Source organism: Ambystoma mexicanum, chromosome 5q, assembly GCF_040938575.1.
Source record: "Ambystoma mexicanum isolate Mex_15411 chromosome 5q, UKY_AmexF1_1, whole genome shotgun sequence".
Lineage (NCBI taxonomy): Eukaryota > Metazoa > Chordata > Amphibia > Caudata > Ambystomatidae > Ambystoma > Ambystoma mexicanum.
Genome location: NC_090933.1, coordinates 653874756 through 653897977, shown reverse-complemented (window position 1 = coordinate 653897977; position 23222 = coordinate 653874756).

The window sequence follows — 23222 nt, the reverse complement described above, 5'->3', positions numbered from 1 at the left end:
TAGGTCACTCATTTATTTTAAACATTTCGATTTTAGTGGCTTTCTGTCCATTTAACTTATGCTGCTGACATCCACAGCTCAGCCAATTTTGTTATAAACATTGTTTTGGGCTCTTCATCTTTCCAGATTTTGTATGCACACAAGAATACATTCTGCCAAATGTCTGCTGGTGTTCATTGAGATTTTTGCATATCTTGTGATGTTTAAAATAGGCATTTTTAGCTTGCATTCAGGGAAACAAAGGTGATTTTAAAGCACTTTTAAGCTAACAGGCACTGCTGTTTTTCCTTTGGCACACATTCCACTCATTGCACCCCAGGCCCGTCATGCTTGCACTGGTGGGTGGCAGGTCAGGGGACCATTTTGGTGTGCGCACAACTGCACGGTTCTCCAGGATTCTGGCGCACATGTGGGCTTTTCCGCCCTCTTGGATTTCCTGAGCCCACAGCACCAAATGTTGCAGCATAATAACTTGAACGTGGGCCAAGATACCCAACAAGCCCCCCCCGCCCGACTGCACTTTGATTTCTAGTCGAGGGGGAGTCGGGTGCAAAGGATGTTTTGATCCACGCGCTGGGATGTCCGCATCATCTTCTTCCAATTCCGTAGATGGCACAGTTCAGCATCTTTTCCACCATCCGGTTGGATCGATCGGTTCTCCTCGCCTGTCCTGATGGGAATATTGGACGGTACCCCGGACCCCTCGGATCTTTGCTCCCGGTCTCCGGGTCGTTCTCCTTGGTCAGTCTCCATGGTTTCATCTCTCCTAGGATGAGAAAGCAAAAGCGGCAATACCTATTCGTAGACATTTCTCCACCACTATTAATGGTGTGGCGAACACATACATTTTATACATCCGGTTACATTTTTCAGTCTTGTTTTAAAAACAAGACATAACAGGAAACATTTTCTTACCAGAATCATGATATTTTAGAGACTATATGTGGGATAGTTTAGGGTTGGAACTGAATAACTCTGGAGCGGCCCCTTCTGGGATTCCAGAGGATTCCTCCAGTTGTTGCAGAGTGTACCTGGGATGGCAACACTTTAGCTGATTAATATGGACCCACTTGTCTTCCCCTTCCGCCAGGCTACCTTTGGGGATGCGGATCTTATAGGCTACAGGGGAGATCTTGTCTATTATTTCAAATGGTCCCTTCCATGTAGGCAAACATTTTCGCTGTTTGGCCTGGTTCCTTTGGAAATTGTATAGATAGACCCGAAGCCCCACAGTATATTCCTTCCTGGTGGTCTTCAGGTCGTAGTGGGTTTTCATGCTATCAGCTGATCTTTCTAGATTCCGCTGAGCATAGGCAAAAGCATGTTGAAGGTGTTTCCTTAAATTTTCCACATACTCATGAGTTGTGGAGGCATTTATCAACGTCTGCTCTTGGGTCCTGTAGAGCAAATGCTGGGGAAGCACCATCTTGCGTCCGGTCATCAACTCAAATGGTGACATTTTAGTTGCAGATGAAGGGGTAGATCTGATGGCCATTAGGACCAGAGGTAATCGGATATCCCAACTTGGCCCAGAATCTGCCAAAACCTTTTTAAGAAGCTCACAATGGTTCGGTTGTATCTCTCCACTGCTCCAGAAGAAGCTGGCCTGTAAGCAATATGTAGCTTCCTTTTGACCCCCAGTATCTCCCACATCTTTGTCATTACCTCGCTGGTAAAATGGCTACCTCTGTCTGAGTCAATCCTTTCAGGTAGACCAAAACGGGAAAAGATGTGGTTAATCATCAGGGCAGCTGCTGTTTCTGCCTTGCAGTTTGGGGCCGGGAGACATTCCACCCACTTGGTAAACAAGCATGTGACGGTCAACATGTACTTGTTTCCTCTAGACGAGCGAATTACAGGGCCTACGAAGTCGATTTGCAAATCTGACCATGGCAGTGTCATCCCCCTCTTTTGGAGAGGCGCACGGTGTGTGAGGGATGATGGCTGAAATTGTGCACACACCAGACACCCCTTCAAGTATTGGTCGAGGTCCTGCCCCATGTGAGGCCAGTATGCAACCTCTCTTAATATCTCAAGGGTTGTGTGAAACCCCCTATGACCGGCGGTGGCCGCATCATGGGCGTGACTTAACATCAGGCTTCAGAATGAGGTAGGGACCACCCACTGATCATGGCCAGCTTGGGATTTCCTTACCAACAAACCGTCTTGGATTCGGAACATCTTTGGACATTTCATCAACACTCTAAGGTCCTCCTTCCCAATGTAATCGGTATCCGTCAGGGGAAAGTTCTCAGGGTCCTCAATGTGTTGGTAAAACTTACCAATTATTGGATCCCCTTTTTGAGCCGTAATTAAATCAGCATCAGGGGTCTCCTTACTCCATTGTGCAGTTGAAAGATCATTGTGAGCATTTTTCTGGGACCTAGTGATAGCAGTGACCTGAATTTCCCCCAACAGGGACTCTATTTCTATTAGATCCCCTTGGATGGCCCCGGTTTTAGCCAGCTGATCAGCTAAGTCATTTCCAGTTTTGTCTGGTCCCTCTACTTTGGAATGACCCTTGATCTTTTTCCAGTAGATGGTCATCCCATTCGATGTGACCAGATCATCAATGTTTTGGATTAACTTCCCATGTTTCAAGGGTTTATTATTAGCACATAGCATGCCTCTGGTTTTCCAGTTAACCAGGTGCTCCACGAACCCGTTCCGTACATAATCCGAATCTGTGATTATCCTCAGTTCGTGGAGTTGATGTTGGACAGCAGTGAGGATGGCTTGATGCACAGCCATCAATTCTGTCACCTGACTACTTCGGGGACCAATTTTGTATCCAGCGGAGGGTTCTGGGGACTCATTCACCCATGCGTTCCCTACACAGGCGACAAGTTATTTTTCCCCGTTGTTGTCAACATGGTAAGAGCATCCATCCACATAGACAGTGGGCATTCCCTCACACTTGTCTTCTTCAAAGACTTTTTGTGGGGAATTAAGGTATGCCTCCATGTTGTCCTTGATTTTTAGACTTTCGTCCTTGAGACAGTTTTCTCTGGCACAATCATGCAAGTCAGCCAGACCTTGCGCAGGGGGACTCTTCTGGTTTTGGCCATATCTGACCTCCACAGGAAAGCCTTGCATTGACACAATCCAGGAAGTAATTCGGGAATTACTCACATTTCCGGCCCGGATTCTGTCACTTTGGAGATATTGCAGAGGCTGGTGTGGAGTCTCCACTATGATGTGTTCCCCCTGGATAAACGGGCGGTAATTCTTCAATGCACACACCGTTGCCAGGAGTGCCTTCTCAAAATCGTTGAATTTTTCCTCCACAGAGGATAAAGTTTTGCTCGCATAGGAGATTACTTTATTGACCTTGTCATGCTTTTGGTATAATACTGCCGTCAAGCACATATTGGAGAACCCTGTCTCCAGGAAGAATTCCTTTTTTCTGACAGGATAAGCTAGGGAAGGCTCTTGTGAGAGGCTTCTTTTGAGTTGTCTTACTGCCTCGGATTGTTCTGGACCCCATTCCCACTTGACCCCCCCCTTCAGGAGATGAATCAGCGGTCTGGTGATCTCTGCGTAGCCCTCAATGAACTTTCTGCTGTAATTAGTCAGTCCAAGGAGGCTTCTTAGTTCCCGCAGAGTTGTGGGATCCTTCAGTTTCTGAAGTGCTTCCACTTTCTTTTCTTGGGGACAGAGACCCTGAGGAGTAATCTCATGCCCCAAGAAATTAACACGGGTTCTACACCACTGTGCTTTCTGAAAGGAAACTTTTGCTCCGGCGGCCCTCAACTGTGTCAGAACATAACGGATCTCCGCTATGTGTTCTTCCACAGATGAACCTTTGATGAGGACATCATCTACATAAGCCAGGTTACCCCTCACACCCAGTTCGGGCATGGCCTTATGTAGGAAAATGTTGAATTAATTGCCAGAGTTGAGGTATCCGAAGGGAGTCCGGGTCCATATGTACTGCTTGCCCCCAAAGGTAAAAGCCAGTTTGTATTGGTCCTCCCTACTGACAGGCACAGTCCAGTATCCATTGGTCAGGTCTATTGCAGTGAATACCTGTGACCCCTGAATCTGGGCCAGTCCTTGGTCAATGTAGGGCAGAGGCCATCGGGAAGTATGGACCCTTTTGTTGAGCTCCCTAAGGTCGGCACAGAGTCTCCCCTGGCCATTTGGCTTCAATATTCCCAGCACCGGATTATTGAAGGTGCTGTGTACTGGACGGATTATTCCCCGGGACTCAAGGTTCTTAATTATTTCAGTAAGGGACTCCATGGATGCGAGAGGCAAACGATATTGCTTCACAAACACTGGAGTCATTCCAGGGTCCGTGGGAATTGTTGTTGTGTGGATGTCGGTGCGACCACAGTCATATGAGTCTACCGCAAAGAGATCTTGCAAATCCAAGAAAACTTGTTTCAACTTTTGCTTCTGTTCCAGAGTCACGCAGGCATCAGCTAGGTTGACTCTCTCTTCCACCATCTGCCTGAAGCCTGGAAAGATTCTGGTTTTGCTATCTCAGCGGCCTCCTCCAGCTGGGTGGAGAAGTCCCTGGTCAGAGTGCTGATTTGGACTGGAGGCTTCAGGTGGGAAACGCAGCCCTCATGGACCTGGAAAATCACCTCATCCCTACTGAAGTCACAAGTCACGTCTTCCTTACCATAAGGGCAAGAAGTGTAAACCAGGAAGTTCCCCCCATGCCGAGTAAAGATCCTGTTGGTGTTGTTTTGTCATCACTGTCACTGTCAAAACAGTCCTTGGGGATTGGTCCTAACAGTTCATTTCCTAAATCAATGGAGAAATGTTGGTCATCAACCGCCATTCCAATAATGGTGCCTGCGGCTAGAGTAATCCTCTTTAAGTCGCTGTTATCCACCTCTGTTGGAATGGTGTCATGTTCTATGTTGACTAATGGTGTTGGGTTTACCCCTAACCGTTGCTGTTGAAGGAAAGCATTTAGATGAATATAAGCATCAGGGTTTTTCAATTTTTGTCCTCTTTTAACTTTCACTTCCAGGGAGAATTGTCGGGTCCTTTCTGGGATGGTGACTTCCTCCTTAATCTGAATTTCAACTGCATAAGGTAGCAATTGAGCTGACATAAATGCTTTTTCTGGATCATCAAAGCCCATGGGATTATCCGCTAATCGGGACCAAGCTTTGAAGTTTATTAGGTCCAAACTAATGGCAAAGCGATTGAGAATGTCACTGCCTAAGTAAAAGGCGGCAGTGACGTCTCGCACGACCCAACAATTATGGACTATGCTCTTGTTGCCAATGGAGATTTTGAGCATACACCTGCTTGGCAGGAGATGTTTGGAATTAGGTGCTTCCAGGTCCATTTCCCATTTGTCTATCAGTTTGAAAGTGGGAATGGCTGGATCTTTTGGGAGTTGGCGGAACATGGCTTCGCTGATGAAGCTCTTACCGTTGTTCACACACACACACTCGGGCGAGAACAGAGTCCTTCCCATCGTTTAACTGAACAGGGATGAACAACTGCTCTCAAATTTGCTGAACATCAGCCAGGCTCTGAGCTGATTTCACATCTTTCTGGACTATTGGAGTGGGAATGTCTGATTGTGAATTAGTAAAGAATTTCAGGGTGTTTCCCTCCAGTGTGGAATGCCACCTTAAACTGGAAGGAAGGTTGATTTTCAGAAATAGAGAGGATCCCCCATCACCAGTCTGTTGTCCTACTACTATTAATGTCACGTCTGGAATTTGGTTGTTCTGGAAGTGAAATTCTACTTGGTCAGATTTTTGTTCAACCATGTGGCAGGTGCCGTTTAAACTAACATGGTTGACACTCTGTTTTAATTTTATTGGTCGGCTAGTCTGGGTCCAGAGGACCTTGTTTACGCAATCTATTAGGGGTGACAACCTTCTCAGGAGGTCATTCCCTAGTAAACAAGGGGTGCCCTCTGGAGTCACTACTATGACCGGGTGTTTCACCTTGTGTCGCCCAATTTTGATGTCCAAATCTGCAGTCCCCTCGACGGGAATTTCCTTCCCGTCAAAGTTCTGGAGTTGTCCAGGAAGAGAGGTGAGGGGAATTTGGTACTCCTCCCCCCTACCTGTATTCAGTTCATCAAAGGCCCTTTTGGACCGAAGGGTACCTTGGGATCCATTGTCCACCAGTGCCAAAATTGTACCCTGCCCCTGTACTTGTACCGGGGCATAGTATCTTCCCTCCTTCTCCTCAAGGGGGCACAGATAATGCACATTTTTGGACAACTGGTGGGCTAACCTTCTGGTTTTGGACATTGCTAAGGAAGAGATTTGGGCAGAATTCTGTGGAGAGCCTGGGGAATCTGAAAGAAAAAGTTGGCAACTGGAAATGGTTTTGGGTTCTTGGCCGCCCCCCCCCTTTTTGGAGGCAGTCATCAGGATGGGTTTGACCCATGGGATTTTGGTATTGTTGGTTCTGGGATAGAATGATGGGTGGTGACAGCTCAATCCCCACATCTACCCAGTCTGTTGTTTCGGTTTTAGGTTCCCCTGGTTCTGGGCCGCCCCTGTCTTTTGGGAGGCAGTCACCAGGATTTGTTTGAACCAGGGGTTTTTGGTTTTGTTGGTTCTGGGATAGAATGATGGGCGGCGACAGCTCAATCCCCACATCTACCCAGTCTGGATTGGAATCTCTTGGGACCCATTTTTCCTTGGGAGGAGTTCCCCCATCTCTGAAGGAGAAGATCCTATTCCCAGGATCTTCCAAGGATCCCTCTCCCTCAAATTGGAAGACCTGTACCTCCACCACAAAGTGGGTCTGTTTGGGTCCTTTGTTTCTCCTACCCCCTCTCTGCTCCTTGGGTGGCAGACTTTCAGGGGTAGGAGATTATGTTTCCGGTTCCTGGTTTTCCAGGGGCTGTTTACAAGTTGGGAAGGAAGCTTCCTCCAAGGCTTTACACCCCCTTACCCTTGTGCCTCCTCCCTGGGAACCGGTGGGTTATCAAGGTGCTGCCCCCGTCATTGTTCTGGAGCACTAGGTCCAGAGTTTGGGGCATTCTGTGCCGGCATGCCCATCTGAGGGTTCTGTTGGGCCCTCAGCATGCGGCCCAAATCCTGTGCCATGTTCTGAACCTGGCACTCTAACTGGGAAACCCGCTCAGGCTGATACGGGGCTCTCTTTTCTCCCCTGGGCTGATCCTGGGAAGGTTAGCTATCCCTTCTCTGGTAAGACCCCGGGTTGGGAAGATTTGGGTACCCCTCCACCCTTGGCCTCCCCTCTCCCGGATTAGGTGGTCTGGGCTCAGGGAATTGGGGAAAGCAGGATGGATGAGTTTGGGGCTGGAAGCCTTGTGGATACCTGGGGAAAAAGTTCGGCCCAGGGTTTGGTGAATTTCTGCCCTCCTGTGGGAAGTTTGGAGGGAAGTTCTCTGGGTTAGGTGCTTGACTGGATCCCCCCCTTGGGATAGAGGAGTCCACACATAACCCAGGATGGGTCGGTTTCCCTTGTAGCGGGGACTTACATAATCAGGGGAGCGAGGGACCCCATTTGTGAGACTACCTCCTTGACTCCCTGTCTGTGACTGGCCTGAGGGCCTTCTGGGCTTTGAATTATTTGGTGCAGGCAGGTTTTTAGGCCCCCCCATCTCCAAATCTAAAATGGGGGCAACCTTTACCTCTGCCACCTTGGCAGCAGCAGGGGTGCTGTTGGTTGTGGGGTTTTTCTGCGCATTACTTTTATTTTCTATGGGCTTCTGCACCTCATAGATCCTGGTGGCTTGCTCAATGACCCAGTCTAAAGATCTTTTCTCGTGAAAATCTCTCACGAGCTGGGTCATTATGTACTTGGGAAGAGCATGGAAAAATGTGTTGATGAATTCTCTGCTGTCCGTGCGCACCCTTCTGGTGGTCTGCGCAAAGGCACGCTTCAATTCTTGCACAAATTGGGGCCTGATTCTCCCCACATTGCAAATTGTAGGCTGCCTTGCGAGCCTCTTGGGGATTTCTATGTACAGAAAAATGTTTCAAGATGTTCGCCCTATATGTGGACCATCTTGAATGGTTTTGGTCCTCCAGCCCCGCAAAGAAACTGGAGTATTCAGGGGAGAATGTCCATTTGACGTACTGGATGCCACTACTGCTGTCCTTCAAATGGAAAGTCTCCATCATTTGCTCATAGAGCTCCAAGTGTTCCCAAACAGAATCATGGGCGTTCTTATGATAAGACGTGATGACACTCCTGATTGCCTTAATCTGTTTTAAGGGGTCCTTAAGCAAGGCCCTTTTCACCTCATTGGCCTTTTTGGTTCGGGTAACCCTGGTCCATTCATCCTCTGATTCAGAAGCACTGCTCCCAGAGGTGCCCGTCTGATCTTCCAGGTTTTCCCGGATTCTGCGAGCCTGGGAATAACTGGCAGAATGTGGGGACCTGGTCTCCTGTGTCCTGTGACGCTCAGAGGAGTCTTCAGATCCCTCCTTGCTACAAGGATTTGATGGGTACCCCCCCCCAGTGACCTAACTGGGCAGAGGTTTTTAGGATGCCCTTAGGGGGCCTACTTTCCTGGGGTTCCCCACTAAATTGCACTGTACTTAGGTGCCCATACCCGGGTGCCCGCCCATCCATTCCTGGGTGGTACTGGCCTATGAGCCCCATACTTTTGGCTGGATAGTAATCTGCCATTCCTGTGGCCCTGTGCTCATGCGCGCAAGGGGACATGGGGGTGGCAGAGTCCAGGGACTGAGAGAGATGAAGGCCTCTGGTACTAGGGCTTCTGAGGTTATGCTCAGGTGTTTCCCTTTCCCAGCGAACTTCATCTCTGTCAGCCCCTGCTCCCTGTTGCAACGCAAGAGCCTGCACTTTCAGGTCCTCAGTTAAGGCCTTTCTAGACTCTATCAGTCTCTCCTGCATGGCTACCTGTTGCTGGAGCCTATCATTGTGCTGAAAGTGAGCCTCATTTTCTCTCTGTGCCTCCTGATTGGTCCTGGAGTACTGGGCCAGTCTCTGCAGCAGGAGGGTTACCTCTTGAGTCCCATCCCTACTGGCCAGCTCCTTTCTTGCCAGAGCCTCCTCCATCCTCCTGGTATGATCTAGCAAGCCCTGATGCTCTTTTTGGAGGTCACCGAGCCCCTGGAGGGCCAAGTGATTTTCTTCAATTTTTCTTTTTAAATGGCAGACTTCCTGGCCTAAGGTATCCCTTTCCTGACCAAGAGCCTGCATTTGTGATGCCAGGTCGTCCCTCTGCCTTTGAAAGGCACCAGCTTTCTGGCGTTCTTCATCAAACTCTGCCTGGGTATCCAGGTCTTTCAAAATGAATTTATTGCTTTCCTCTTTCTCTCTGTCTAGTTGGATTTGCAGGATGGCTACCTGCTCTGTGCATGACCTGTTGAAATTGATCTGTTGCTCCAGCTTTTTCTGGCTCTGCAGTAAGGAGTCCAAACTGTCTTGGTGCTCCTTCTGCAAAGCCAGAATTCTGGTATCCTGATCTGTCTTTTCCTGTTGCAGTATATCCATGTCCTCTTTTATTTTAATGATATACTGCCTACTATCATTTTCTGACTCCTGGCTCCTCTGCACAGAAGAGACCAGGTCAGATTGGGCCTTCTCTAATGCCAACAGTTGCCTACTTGCCAGATCTTGGCCTTCAGCACATTTGTCCTGCAAGGCTCCCATATATAGATACAAATATGCCGCTATCCTAACCATCTTGTCGTGTTCATCTTTAGCTTTAGGAGCCATGTATAGTTCTCTCAGGGCCACATATAAGGGACCCTGATCTCTCCAGATATCTAACCCAGTTGCAGTGACCTGTTGTGTGATTGCCTGCAACCACGCATCCTGGCCCTGCTCAGTCCATTCACCTCTCACAAATAGCTTATGTAAGAAGTGCTCTCTGGCTATTTTGATGTCTACCAGTGTCGTCATTCTGGAATTTGAGTTCCTTCCTGATTTACAGAAGTTTGTATTTTATTTTGCAAAACAGAACGTTTCCTTAGAGCGTTCCTTTGAGGGGTGCTTTCATGTGTATCCAGTCAGTTGGCACACTGTATTAAGCTGCACACGTGGTAAATCTAACCCAGAATATCCCGGCTACGAGCCCCCACTTTGTAAGCGATTTCAATTCAACACTACAGCTAAGTCAATGCCTAGTCTGGGATGCTGAGGGAAACCCTTATTGATATATTTTTATGTCCAGTTCATTTACTCTGGATGACAACCCTTATATAACACCCCTCTCTTAGAATCCCCCTGACCCCACTGAGACAAGAAGTAGGTTTGATTTGCAAATTAAAAGGTTTATTTGAAAATTAAACAATGTATATATATCACACTTTTATAATAAATTAATGCTTGATAGCACACTTGTGAAGATGATAGTGATCAACAATGGATAATGTTACAGTGGTACACTCTTTTTGATAGCTTAGAAGTGATATAGAGAGGATAAAGTAGCTGAGAATGCTTTTATGGCTTCAAGGACAATGCAATGATGAATGAAAATGCAGTACAGAAAATAAACTTGATATGACTTCAACAAAAGAAAATGGGCCTCATTACGACCCTGGCGGAAATCGTGGCGCAAAATGCACCATGGAGCACGGCGGAAAGCTGCCGATAGCGCCATGGGGGTTGGCGGATTTACCGCCCCATTCCGACCTTGGCGGGGCGGTAAATCCCCATTCCCCATTTTACCCTTCCCCATTCCCATTTTTGCCCCATAGGGTATAATGGGAGTGGGGAAGGCGTTAATTACGCCACCGTAAAATACGGTGGCGTAATTAACAACAAGGTCCCGTAGCGCCATGGATTTCTCCACCCGGAAAAACCAGGCGGAAAACGCTCCATGGCGCTACGGGAACTCGTAGTAGGGCGGACGGGTCCGCCGCGAATACCGCTGGCGTAAACCCACTCCGCCAGGGTCGTAATGAGGCCCAATGTAATCACTTTTCTTTGACAATTCACCCCCCCTCTATGCAAGGTAAAGAGATGGGAGGAAAGCGCACAGTTCTCAGGAATGCAATCAAATATAATTCAGTTCCCCCTAGCAAGCTTAGAGGAAAACAGGTAGGAGTTTTAAACACAGGCAAAATCCTTTTAAATGTGGTGGCAATGAAGTGAAAAATATACTCAAATTGCTTTTAATTCCCTATAGGAGGTACAGGGTGAGTGAGAGATACTTTAAATGAATTCAGGATCACTTTAGCAATGCTCTATGAATGATTGCCGGGTTGCACACGAATTTCAGTAAGGAAAGCAAGGACAAATATTTTTTACACGTGGCTGAAATTAAGCAAAATGTCAAATCGTGGCAATTTAGTTGCATGCGTCGAGCGCAATTAAGAAGGCACTATAGGGAGTAGGAAGTTGCAAAGCCTAGAATCTTAGCTTTAAGATGAAAGTTAAATCTCGTTCCTAGCACAAACGGTTCCGGAGATACGGCCGATTTAGTAAAGGTAGTTTTTCGGATTTGAAATTTTAAAGCTCAGAATGACAGATGACAGTTTTCAGCTTTAAAGATGACAGAATGACACGATTCTAGGAGGCAGTTCTAATAGGCTGAAATAGTTTGGATTAGATTATTTTAAACTAAGAGATTGGCTTTGGCACAGTGCTAGCTGGGTACTCACACTAGATTTTGGACAGGAATGCGACTTCGTCATCGATCGGGTCAGGATTGGCTGGACATCTGCTAGCGGTTCTTCACAGCGGTCTGGTCTCTGGTTCTGCTCTCAGCACTGCACAGTTCTGTTCTCTCTGGATCTCTGGTCTCTCTGGATCTCTGGTCTCTCTGAATCTCTGCTCTCTGGAGGTTGATGGATTTGAAGTCTGGAGTCTCCCGGCAAAGCGTCCCGCAAGAAAGTGGAAAGTGAATGTCCCTACCTGGGTTCCAGTGGCTCTTTTTATGTGCTTAGAAAGTGGGTGGGTCGGCTCATTCTGCATGCCCAACCCTCTCAACTTATCATTGGCCAGTTCCTCCTCTCTTCCTTGATTGGGGGAACTGGGTTGTGAGTCAGAGTGATGAGGTAGGTTTATGGTCAGAGGATCCTCCCCTTGTCAAATTGCACACAAATCTATTTCTGATCCAAATACATATTTATCTATGTACCGTTTTTCTAATATTATAGGTTCAGTTAACATATTTTCTGTAGCACCAAACCATCCGATCCCTGTCGTTGTACGATGTAGTGTCCACTTATGACAGAATTCTCCCCTTTTCATCCAGATAACGACCTCTAAACCTTTCCAGATTTTACACAAATGTGCACCAGGGATATGGGTTTCAGATGATAAACTGTCAGATTTTTAACATGCATACATTTGGAATAACAACCCTTTTTTCCACTACTATCCCCAAGAACATCCCACAGGGTCCTAACACCTCTTAAAATGTGCACAGAAAAATCACAAGAATGATGATGTTATTTATATAATTTTGACAAATCCGCACTATGAATTATCCATCTTTTTAAAATCATGCTCTGGCCCCAAAGGGGTGTGGTTTTCCAAAGCACATGGAGGAATTTCTGGTTTATCCGCTTCCCCCAAGCTCAGCTTGCTTTCACAGGCACTGCCCTTCCCAGTTTCTCCCAAGAGGAAGCCATTTTACGCCCCACCCCCCAATATAACATTTGCCTGAGCCAGGGACAGTGCTTTGTTTAGTTTCCTGTAGTCTCCAGGTGCCACTCCCCTAATTCAATCAGAGAGGTGTCATCTCCTTTTGGCAGGGGCAGCAGGATGCAGCCAGGCCTGTGAAGAGTTGTTGAGCCAGTTCAACTCCTGTCGGGGGTAGTTGTCAGGCAGAATTCAATCTCTTTAAGCCAAGCTTCAGCTAAATGTCATGTTTGTTCCCAGTTTTCTACATTCAAATCCAACTTACAATGTTTACACATGCAGCTAGAATGCTGATTCTAAGTTCAAAACTATGACATTCAACAGTTGCAACCTATGTTACACTCAAAAGTAGGTCACTCATTTATTTTAAACATTTCGATTTTAGTGGCTTTCTGTCCATTTAACTTAAGCTGCTGACATCCACAGCTTAGCCAGTTTAGTTTTACACATTGTTTTGGGCTCTTCATATTTCCAGATTTTGTATGCACACAAGAATACATTCTGCCAAATGTCTGCTGGTGTTCATTGAGATTTTTGAATATCTTGTGATGTTTAAAATAGGCATTTTTAGCTTGCATTCAAGGAAACAAAGGTGATTTTAAAGCACTTTTAAGCTAACAGGCACTGCTGTTTTTCCTTTGGCACACATTCCACTCATGGCACCCCTGGCCCATCATGCTTGCACTGGTGGGTGGCAGGTCAGGGGACCATTTTGGTGTGCACACAACTGCACGGTTCTCTAGGATTCTGGCGCACATGTGGGCTTTTCCGCCCTCTTGGATTTCCTGAGCCCACAGCACCAAATGTTGCAGCATAATAACTTGAACGTGGGCCAAGACACCCAACAACTTTGAGCGAACGCCATGATTCAAGAGGTTTAATAAGATAATTATACACTTCACTAGTCGCTATAGGCCACCTGCCACGAACAAGCACACAGACCAAATGGGAGACATATCTAGGGTTGCAGGATTGCCAGACACCTTGGCAGTGGTATATAGAGCAGTATGAACTACATCAATATCCATTCAATGTAACATGCACAATGGGAGGTTATTAATGCGATGGCACCTGACTCCACAAAGGTTAGCAGAAATGTACCCAGGGATCACGTTGTACTGTTGGAGAGGTTGCTCCAAAGTTAGCAGTTATTCACATCAGTGGTGGGGTTGTGTGAGAGTGCAGATGCATTGGAAAGAGATCCTAGGCTGGATTCAGACAGTACAACATCCTTTCATCGCAGGACATTTTTTGCTGGGTTTTTTACCTCCATTTTTTTTAACGAAAAGACCAATTTTTTGGGGGGGAGGGGTTAGAAAATGATATATATGGGATGTGGGTGTTTGGGAATAGATAAAAACTGAAAGGAAATGAGGGGCTGCTGGGGGGACCCCCCAAAAAAAAAGTGATACAAAAACCCGTGAAAAAACATCCCGCGATGAAATGACATGGAACCATTCAGACCATAGTTGGTATCCACAGACCTTTATCCCTGTTATTAATATTATTTGGAGTAGAAACAGACACAGAGGCAACAAGCAAAGTACGTTCACACATGCCCAGGAAGCTGCTTTTAGCAGTCAGAGTTTGTCAGACAGTTAGATGGAAAAATAACACATTCCCAACAAAAGGGGAATGGCTGAATAAAGCTCACACAATATATCAGGTGGAAAGTCTTACAGCTGCCTTGTTAGAGACACACTCCCACATAGACACAACCTGGCACCCCTTCCTAGAATACTAGCTGTGCACACAGATGAACAAAAACAAGCAGCGTAGAGACTGGAGAAAGGAATCCCAACATTAACAGCTAGACGACGATGCACAGTAAACCGAATCATCCCTGGTAGCGTGGAACGAAGTGTACATAATATGTTACCCGGTTTTGAAAGTCAAATAATGTTGTGAAATGGAAATGATTATATTGTAAGCTTAAGTTGTTACCCAGATGTGTTAGGATGGGAGGCTGGGAGGGAAGGGATGGATGGAAAGGAGGGGGGGACACCCCTTTTCCTTTTCTTTAGGGATTTCAAAATAGCTATTCAGCTATTCAGTATTTGTCCAGTTAATGTTAAACACTTAGGAATGTGACCTCTGAGGAGATTTTACTTTTGCTTTGTAGGACTACTCAGAATGCATGATTTTTTAAATGTTTATCCTGAGCTGTACACTTGTGAATCCCGTTAATCCCACATTGGTAATGAAATCAATAAAATCCTGTTTAAAAAATTTAAATAAGACTGGCCACCGCGGGGTGCATAGATGAGCTTCTCCTCAGTGTGAGCTCCGCCATTGAGGTCTGTCAAGAGGCTTGAGCCCCCTCATAAGGACCCCCCAACTGAGAAAAACGATCCAGTCCTATGGAAAGGTAGCCCCCCAAGCAGCAGAAAAGAAAGGAGAAATTGAACATAGAAAGCTGTTAAAATCGGTGTGAGTTCAGGCCGATGCTGGAAGCTGCCCACGTATGAAAAGATAACTTGACTGGTGCATGTAGAGCTTCTCGAACTATCGCTCAGGCCTGCTGCCATATGGGAAGATCTAACTGATATGCGCTGAGAGCCCAGGTCCCCACTTGCCCAGCACAATCATTTGGAGAATAGTGGCAATTCCGGGGCATATACGGACAAGCGGATTGTGAACGGAAGTGGAGCACCTCAGTAACTTCGGAGGTGGGCACCGCAGCAGCCCTTGGCCCCCTCGTTGTCCATCCTGCATTGAGCTCACCCCCTGACATTCTTCACAGACCTCGGGGCTCCGCGGCCCTGCTGCCTCCAGGGGATGGCGATCACTGGTGAGTGACCGGTCTGCCTGCTGTAGAAGTGAGCCCCTGTAGATACGCGCGGCCTTGAAGGACTTGGGCCAGGCGCTACCCGGAGACCCTGTGGTGGTACACAACGCACCCACTGCTAGAGATCCACTCTGGATTGTGGGCGCAACACCACGAGAATGACCAGAAACTTCCTCGCAATCCGCGAGCAACGGAGTGAGTCTCCCCTGCCAGCCCGCACCAGGCAGCAGAGTAAACAGACTGTCACAGGAACAGCAGCCTTAAACAGACCCGACCACATCATCTCCCTTGAATTGCGCTGGTAAGCTTACTCACGGGGGATAAAAGAGGTGCCCGAGGCACCCTATGCATGAGCATGGACCATTACAGACCACCAATATAATCTGTCTGCTGCTCCCGACAGCCACGTACGAGGTCCACCCGCCTATCTCTTGGAACACTGTTGGAGGACCTGGCTGTGTGTATCTGGCATATGTGTGAGCCCAGTTACTCGGAGTGTGCATGAGCGGGAGAATGGATGACAAATTTTATTGACTCACACTCTGCCAATGGATACACCCCCTTCACAATGCCACAACCTCATTCAATACTTACCAATGGTCCCCTCATCTATCCAGTTCTGTGGATGTAATCTGTTCCCTGTAATCATACCACAAACCCTGCGCCGTCCCGTGTGATACGCAGGGGCAGGAGTAAGGTGTTACTGGGACTTGAGAAATGTGCTCCTCACTGTCTGCCCTATCTAACAAACAGGAATTAATACGACCCAGACGCATGTGAGGTCCAGACTCATGGAACTAGTGACACAAAAGATACGCTATTCTTTTCCGGGACTGAATGGTGCACCAATGACACATCAACAGCCCTGACAGCCCGGTGTTCATAGTGACCCTCTCCCAGAACTACCAAGGCACACCAAAGTTAGGTAGATCACCTCTACCCGTTGACTTTTTTCTCTGCCCTGCCTGCGCACATAACAACTGGAACCTTGAAAAGACAGTTGTCTCCCATTCAGTCTCCAGGAGTGCCATATTGCTGTTCCTGTCACACACTCAGAGATTACTTTTTCTGGGAATCAATCTGGGAGCACCTGACTACATCTCTCAGTGGAAGCAGGGCCATAGATAATGAATTCCATATATGAGGAACACAACAGTCTTCTCCGAGCAGGAATATAAGAGCAACCCAACACTGCTGGCGAGATAGGGGTGATGTAAAATGAATTGAAGAAATCTGTATACTACTCTCCGCCCAGTACTCTACATAGACTCTTTGAATTTCAAAATATTCCTGGAATCATTCTGGGATGATTGGCACCGACTACTGATACTGAAGGTAGGACCCCTGGTAACAGGGCGAGCACCTCCTCTACTACAGCAGATACTATATGGACACTAAGTTGAAATTGGCCAAATACGCCTACTCCCCATCACCACCTACCGAAGACAGCACGAATACGGCGATCATGGAGGCCTCCGGGGCAGACGCAGCAGTGACAAAAGGAGACATTGCTGCTCTCCTGAATTAGATTAAGAACATGGGGACCAACATAGGTGGAAAAATAGACAAGATACCACAACAAATCAACAAGATGGTGGAGAGACTTGAAGGTGTTGAAAACAATCAAGCTTCCATAGACACACTTGAAACCCAGATGGACGGTAGGAGCAAAGGGAGGAGGAATTCCGATTGAAAATAGATGATTTGGAAAATCGAGAGAGGAGAAAAAACCTGCACTTTTTTGGCATCTCCGAGCAGGAAGCGGAAACAGAAGGGGACCTCATGAAAACGATCCATGATATTATCAAGATATTGGTGGCGGACGAGGAGATTGACGAGCCCAAAACAGAGCGGATACATAGGGCCGGCGGTTCATCAAAAGGTCCAAGATCTGTTCTTGCCAGATTTCACAGATACCAGGATAAGGCCAGGATTCTTGAGGAAGCCAGGTATGGAGGTTCTATCACCCTTGAAGGAGTACAGATTACTATCTTGCAGCATTTATCATCACTGACCCTGGCCTTGAGACGAAAGTGATGGCATCCCACGAAATGGCTTAAGGAACAAGGAACTCTATATAGGTGGGGTTACCCTTTCTCCCTCTCTTTGAACATGGGGGCAGGAAAATTCGATTGAGATCAGAAAAGGAGATACATGATTGCACCGCTGAACTTTTAGAAACACATCCAGAAGCCGGAGATCAAGAGGACGCGAGTCAGAGTGGGAGGCATTGGGAACTCCAAGGCCCATGTAGGAAGAGAGTCAAGGGATCAAGGAAATATAGCCGAGGTAATGCTACACCTGAAGGAGACAATTGAAGAGAGTGATCGGTTTAGAGAAACTCAGCAGATCTACTACTATGATTCAAGGATGGTCGGTTCAAGAAGCCCTGGATGATCTGAACAACATGTGGCTTAGTTACGAAAATGACACACACACAATATAAACGCTTCTCCCTGAAGGAACCGTCAATAGACAATAAGTGAAGATGTGCCATGAGACACCATATATCCTTCTAAAGTATTTTGGTTTTGAATGGGGGGGAAGAAAAAGAAAGGAGCTCAAATGTTATGGTGAATATTTTATTTTGAAAAGGGACCGTGGGGTAACGGTTCCCACTGGTGATCCGACGTCGGATCAACTTTTCCACTGATCCAGATGGGATGCCACCAACCACGTATGGGGGATATACAGGGGTATGGGTGGAAGAGGAGGGGAAGGCGGGTGGGTTTGGAACACAATCCTCATTGAAACGTGTAAGGGTGCACGGATGGTTGACCAATATTGTATTATGGTGTCATCTTCTACGGAAGGGTCCTCAAAAATGTATGATCAAAAATGGTGTTGATATAAGCCAAGGGATAGGAGATCTCCTCATGGTGGGGACATTAAATGTCAAGGGTCTTAACTCCCTGACAAAAAGATCACTGGTACATCAGGAATTCCGCAGAGGGAAACAAGACATTCTCTTTCTTCAGGAGACGAAATATGCCAAGGGAGAGGAATGGAAGCTCCTGGGGGCACAAACAGGGATAGCATTCTGGGGATCTGGGCCTTTGAGAAAGGGAGGAGTGGGGCTACTCATCAGAAAAGGACTAGGCTTCATGATAACCAAAACATGGACAGATGTTGAAGAGCGTGCTTTGCTTGTTGCCGGTACGGTAGGGAAGGCTAGCATCACATTTGCAACTGTAAATGCCCCTAACACGGGAGAAGGTAGATTCCTTGCCAAGACGTTCCCTAAAATTATGCTAGAAGCTATTAGACACGTCCTCCTTGGAGGTGACTTCAATATGTGGGCAGACCCTAATTTTGATAGAAAAACTGGCAAATTGGAGGCAAGGGACCCCACTGTGGATGCAGCGGGGTCGCAAATATGTTCAATGTCTATGGCTTGAGAGACACATGGCTGCAGCTACACCCAGATGAACGAGGGTACACCTTTTACTCCGCCCCACATAACATCTTCACTAGGATTGACTACATATACCTATCGGAAGAAATGCATAATGTCACAATACGATCCGATAATGTCCCAATCACCTAGTCCGACCACGATATGGTCACGGCCAACATTGACTGGGATAGCCTACCTAAGAAAGGGAGCCACTGACGATGTAATGAGACACTCTGGAGAGATCCGGTTTTCAAAACAGAAATGGAAACTGAGATATCAGAATATATTAAAACCAACAACACCGGGGAAGTTTCCAAGCGAATAGTCTGGGAAGCGGGTAAGGTGACGTGGAGAGGAGTCCTGATTAGGGAGGGGGCTAGTAAGAAAGGGGAAAGAAACCTGATCGAAAACAAACGCAGAAATGAGATTTGTCGTCTAGTTGAAGAAGTGAGGAAAGATGAAACGGGGAAAGCAGACAAGATTTTGGAGGCAAAAGGAAGAGGGAAGAACTTTGCCTTCTTGAACACAGGCTGATAGCCTGTAAACTACCACTCCTAAAACAGAAATTTTATGAGAAGGGGGATAAGGTGGATTCCTTATTGGCAGCCAGACTGCGTGCCCAGCGGATTGAACGGAAGGTGCAGGAAATAGAAAATCAAGATACCTCCCACATTGCAAAAACACAGACATTCCCGAGGCCTTTGCCAGGTTGAGACTCTTTATAGATTGGAGGTTCAACTTGGGGAATCTGAGACTGATCAATACTTGTTAAAATCACGCAGATAACGTATGATGAAAGTAGTGCTTTAAAGAGTCCAATAACGGAGGAAGAGGTCGGAAATGCCGTTAAGAGACTGTCCTTGGGCAAATCCCCCAAGGAACATGGCTTCACAGCAGGATTCTATAAATCCTTTTTCCCCCCTCCTCCCACTTATGCTAGAAGTTTTCAATGAGATACTAGACACTGGTAGAGCACTGGACTCTTTTGTTCGAGCTCTTGTTTCGGTGATCCCTAAAGAAGGTCGAGATCCTAAGCAATGTGGCTCGTATCGCCCCATATCCTTACTAAATATTGATGCAAAAATATATACCAGAATTTTGCCAGCTCGTCTAGAGTTGTACATTCCATGATTAATACATAGTGACCAGGTCAGATTCATATCGGGCTGACAAGGAGCTGACACCATGAGGAAGACCCTACATTTAATTAATGTGTCACGAACCATGTAAAATGAACCGGTTCTCCTCTCCGTCGATGCATAGAAGGCTTTTGATATGGTTGAATGGTGCTTTCTGAAGGCAGTCCTCCACAAGGTGGGGATAAGTCCAAGATTCAGGAGAGGGATTTGAGCGGTTTATACATCACCTAAATCCTCAGTCTTTGTTAACGGTCAATACTCCTGCTGGTTCAAATTAGGTATAGGGACACGAAAGGGATACCCACTCTGTGCAATACTCTTTGCACTCTCTGTAGAACCCCTAGACCAGAAACTGAGAGATGACCCTCAAGTTGAAGGACTCCGACTGGGAACCACAGAATATAAAGTTGCCATATACGCGGACGACCTGATCGTGCATATTTCAAACCCTACATCCTCCATCTTCAGGGCAGTCCAGCTGATCAAGGAATACGGTGCCCTCTCAGGCTTTTAAATTAATGAGGCTGAATCAATATTGTTTCCCCTCTATGAGGTCAAGCAAGCAGACATGGATAGACTCTCCCCCCTGGGCCTCATCCTAGAAAATGATAAATTTAAATACTTAGGCATACAGGTCACGAGAGACATTACTAAACTCTATGAAATCAATTTTCCACCCCTTCTCTTAAAGTTTCATGTGGACATAGCCAAATGGAGGAAGCTAACGATATCCTGGATGGGCAGACTTACCGCGATCAAAATGATTTGTCTACCCCGCTTCCTTTATCCCTTCCAGATGCTCACCATATGAATGCCGAAGACCTTTTTTGACAAGGCCAAAAGGGCCATGCTGAAGTTCTTCTGTGAGGGCAAATGAGTGAGGGTAGTTTATGACACTTTGACATTAACCAAAGATAAGGGAGGGATGGGACTACCAGACCTGATCAAATACTATGTGGCTGCCCAGCTCCGAATCCTGATCCCCCACCTAAGAAACTGGAAGGAACCTCAATGGGTTGTGATGGACAAACACTACCTCTCCCCAGCAAAGGTCTCTGAGTGGCTATGGGTACCGAAAAACAAACTATTGCGGAGATTGAAAGATCATATGATACTGGGTACCATTGGGGAAATATGGAGGGATGGAAGGGACATGCAGAAAATTAAGTCTTGGCCGTCCCCTCTAAGTCATCTATGGGCCCCTGGTGTTCTGAAACACATTCCTAATTTGGACAGATGCCAACCTTGGTTCGAGGCGGGACTGGAGAGGGTGGGCCAACTTTGGAAAAATTGGTCCTTTGTTATGATTGTGGAGTTAGAGGAGAACCTTTGGTTGGGCCCTCTCCCTGTCTTCTACTTCTTGCAGATCAAGGGGTTTTTGACAAAGGCTGAAAGGAAAGATAAAGTGGATAGAGACCTTACCCCCTCTGAGAAATTGTTGAATTCCAGAATGGAAAATAAAGGTCTGATATCTGTTATGTATGGGGAATTGATTGAGGCAGGAAGGGGTTCCACCTCACATTTGAGAAATAGATGGGAGAAAGATCTTGGTGAAGAAATTGACCCAATCATGTGGGGTAGGATGTGCAGGGCTGCCCCTCAGGTCTCTACAGCTAGCCAATACAAACTCCATGCAATCAAACTGCTACATAGATGGCAATATGACTCCCTCAGGCTCTCCAGAATGTTTCAGTCACTCAGCCTGTTATGGTGGCGCAAGTGTGGTGGAATAGCTGATTACTGGCAATGTGGTGGTATTGCCCCAGAATTAAAGTCTACTGGAATGAAGTTTTAGGGTGGATCAAAGACCTTGATGGAGTCCTGAGATCCGTAGATCCCTTTTTGATTCTTTTTGGATTTGAACAATGTGACGACGACAGAAGGAGGATTAAGGGCAGAGCAGCCCACCTTTTATTGGCAGCCCACGCTACTTTAGTTATCAAGTGGAAGTCTGAATACTTACCAAGCAAGGTTGAATGGGTAAATGTTGCAATGAACATTTGTGTTATGGAAAAAATTATTTCAGCCCTGCATGGGAGATCAGTTCAATGTGAAATGTTATGGGGGGATTTTGTCTGTAAGTATATGCCAGGTACTAATCGATGATTGGTGATTTGAAACTATGAGGTTGCATTCTTCCCCCTGAGGTGAACACCCAGACCTATTTCCATGAAATGGACAAACATTGTGACCCAGAAAACTCTATGATTGAACAAACCATATCTATATGATCACCAAAGAAGTCATAACGTGCTCCAAACAAGTTTAATTTTTTATTTAAAGACGATATATCCTCACAGTTTAAAGAGGACAAGCTGTTCTGGGGATGGGGGTACGGGTGGGGGGAAAAGTTATTTTTAATAAAGAAAACATTTTTCAATTGGGAGGTGAGAAAGTTCAAGTGTGAGTGAAAAACTGTGTCTGTTTTTGACCATTACTTTGTAATACTCCCTGTTTATGATCTTGAAAACTTCAATAAAATTAATTAAACAATATATATATAAATAAAAGGCCCTTTTGACTTTTTTATAGTAAACCATAAATTACCCCATTGAAATATGACCCTTTATTTAGTTGTACTTTTGCTGGGTAATTATGGAAGAAACATGTTCAAATTAAATGTTTTAATTGATCTAGAAAGGTGTGGACTGGAGAATTGAAGATCAGTAATTCCAATGTAAAGTAGAAAAGGATTCATTTCAGTGTTGATCATGCATTCATTATCATCCATCATTTCTGGCATGAAGAGATTTTCGGGGTAAAGCTGCCACACAATTGAACTTTGGAGGAGAAAATAATTAATCAAGTGTGTTGATGAATCCAACATAGGACTGTTTTTAGAATTGGACAATTGCAACAATCAGTTATCTCTGTGCTTTGATGCTTCTTACATTCCAATAAATGACTATGAACAGTAAAAGCAACTTGTCAAATAAATGTCCCTTCTGAAAAATACAATATCCTCTTGATATGTTCATTTTTTAAATTCATATGTGACCAATTGAAGAGCACGAACAACGTAATTTAAGTGGGACAAAACTAGAGAAAGTGGAATTTGAGAGATTTTGGTTTTAAAAGTATTGTTTGGAATAATGGTCTTGTAGTATAGTTAATGGGATGAGGCATAACTGCATAAGAGGAAGAGGTAATTCATTTTATTTAGCATTCACACTCCTTCTTCACAGGATGTGTAAGACGCCTGATGATATGGTAATAACGAGGTATCCATCACCCACAAATGTTGGAACCCCCAAAAATCATTCAAGGAATCTGAGAGGCGGGGAGTGTAAAAGGGATTCATTTTATTGCTGTCAATTGCTACGTCCTTAAGTGGCATGGATTTAAACCAAACACGGGGAAATTAAATGAG